Here is a 3220-nt window from a genome sequence, read left to right on the forward strand (position 1 = left end):
CTTAATCTATACATATATCAATTTCATCATTACAATAAATACCACAAAAATGATTGTGATTGACATGGATTCTTGTTCTAAGATGAATAGAGTATTATCAATTAATCCGATACATATTATTAAATAACTCTATTAATATTAACCGAAATATCATTTAACTGGAAATTTAATTTTTTTTTATAGAGATGATTAAATTAAACCAAAACAGAAGAATCCGATCGAAAAACATATATAGAAGCTAAAACAAATCTAGTATTTTGGATTGGGATAATATATAGATACTCTTGAACAAGCAAATCTGAAAATAATGTGTTCCAATGATTTTCATATTTAAAAATAATAATAAATTAATATAAAGATAAATATCAAACCCTATATATTTAAGGTAAGTACAATGATGAGAGACATTGTACATGTAAAACACTTATAATAATTATTAACTTTTGGATACATTAAATTATACAAAATACTTGAAACCAATAAAGTATTCATTTGGTAAATTCATGATACTTGACACAATGTTTATAAGTGAAATATATATAATTATTTTATTAATTATAAGAATATATTTTTATAATTATTTTGATATTTTAATTAAATATATATTGTTTAGGCAAGCTTATGATAAGTAGTATAATAATTAGTATTATTTGTGTGGGCGTGGAATTATTGGGGTTTAGTGGCCAGGGGAATGGGATTCTTTATGGTAACAGCTTGTAAAGTATCCAATTAGGTAAAGCTATGACCATGCATTAATTTAACTATATTTATATCTTCTTAAAGTTACTTTCTATATAAACTTTGTTCATTTTATATATATATATATATATATATATATATATGCAATTACCTATAAATTCTAACAACCCTTTTCTACACCAGTAACTATTGTTTTGAGATGAAACATCAGTCGAGTCATAAAACAAATAAACTCACATATCCTTCTCACATTTGATGAGGTTTGAACCTTAATTAACCTCTCAAGAAACCAAAGACTCACGTAGTACTAAGTTAAAGGCCGCATGATACATTTTAAGTTGGTGGGAAGATTGGAGAAAAACTAGTAGCTAGTAGAGGTTTTAGCATTTGGTTAATTTACATATAAAGAGAATTATGCTTAAGTCAATGCATGTTATGTGATTTGATATTTGAGTTGGTGGATTGGACATGTTGAATGTGGCTTTTTAGAGATCCCATTTGATTTCCACAACGTACCTCTCAGTTGAAAGTACACTTACATTCACAGTCTTTTTATTTATTTATTTTTACTTTTTTATAGGTTTTTTTTTCACTTAATTAATAGTTCTTTTAATATACTTATATATATATATATATTTATATATTTACACGCAAGTTTGACAATTTCCTTCTTGTTAATGAATATTGATCAATAAGAAGTGGACAAATGTTTCATGTAAATTGCAACATTTGATTTTTAAAATCTAATTTGAACCTTAATTATAAAGAGAAAACAAAGTTAAAATTGTGCAATTCATAACATTGACAATCATTTTGAGAACTTTTAACCAAATGATAGAAAACTTGAGAATAGATATGATGCATTATACACAAAGGGTAGATTTGAAAGTTTGCATAATTCAAAAGTACATAGTTACGGATAGTTGGATCATATTGTCGGTGTATACCGATAAAAATTCTAACTAAGAATGTGGATGCATCTCTTCTAGAGTTTTTTTTTGGGTATGTAGGATTGTGTAGACATATTAAATTGGTATATATCCATTTGATCTTATGATGATTATATGTTGTCACACCCCCTATTTCTCGTGGGGGCTAGCTATGACACCATACTATACATCAGTGCATCGAAATGCTAAAGAATCTAGCAATGATGATATATGCATCATAATATCTTAAAGTAACCAACTTTAAACATACCATAAAATGAGAGGCAAAATCTAAGTCTAGTACAAACACCATACTAAACTTGCATACACCATGAAATAGCATTATATGGCATTAACATTTTCTTTGCCTTTCCCAATGATGATCTTGTTACTTTCTTTGATTCATATCATTAATTAGTTGGCTAATACGTTTATAAGTGAGTTCATAGTTTTTCAAGTGAAACTTCATACAATTACAATATCCATAATATATGCCAACATGATTACATAAATGCCACATAGAAGCCATATCACACATACACTATGCATCATGTCATTTGACTTCATATTACCATAGTTTAACTCACCATAAGAACATACTAAACGTTTATTTATGATGTGTATTAGATGTGATATGTGACATGTTAGCTATATGATGGGTGAAGCGGATGATGAAAATAAGTGGGAATTAAAAGAAAATAGAAAATAGAAAATTGAATAATGGTTTGGGGAGAAATGGATTCCAAGTTTGACCGAGTGGAGTGGTGTCACGTGAGATGAAAGTGCGTGTAGCGTAAAGTGGGAGCGTATAGCTGTCGGCCACGAGGCTCTATCTTCTCCCTCTGCCTCCACCTTGGGAATTGTTTCTCGAGCCCTTAAAACCCGCCCTCAACTAACCCCCCCTCCCCCTCCTTTCAACTCACTCCAAATTGCTTCCTTCATTTCTCTCCTAAATCCTTAAATACACACACACAAGTTTTTAAACAAATATATGCAACCACCACTTATATTACATGCATGTGATAACGAGATGTTGTTTTATTGTTGTTTCTACAAAGAATAAGTCTTTTTTGAATCGAATTTTGAAACGGATATTAAAATACAAAATTTAGAATATGTTAAAACCAATTGTTTTATAATAATCAACTAATAAAAGGTAATTTAATTATTTTTATAATCCGACAAATTAAAGATACCAAAGATTATTAATACTTCAAATTTTAAATTATTTATGAAAATCCAAATCTTATATATATATATATATAGGCAAATAATTGGAAACAAAATCTGGTTTTCCCCTTTTGCACAAGAAGCACGTACGTATTTGTTGGAGTTGTTTTACTTAAGCTGGAAGAAAGCAGGGTGTTGGTCTCCTCCAATGGAAGAATACCCCCACAAATTTAGGCTCCTTCTCTTCTCTCCTCTTCTAAATTATACATGAATGATGACACCATCATATATACATACACACACATATACATATATATATATATATACACACACACACAGACACTAGGGATCATGTAATATCAGACTTTGAAGTTTCAAGTGTAAAAATATAATCTCATGAAATTAGATTGGTCTCACGTGAA

The sequence above is a fragment of the Cynara cardunculus genome, assembly GCF_001531365.2.
Source record: "Cynara cardunculus var. scolymus isolate 2C chromosome LG 15, CcrdV1, whole genome shotgun sequence".
NCBI classification, from domain to species: domain Eukaryota; kingdom Viridiplantae; phylum Streptophyta; class Magnoliopsida; order Asterales; family Asteraceae; genus Cynara; species Cynara cardunculus.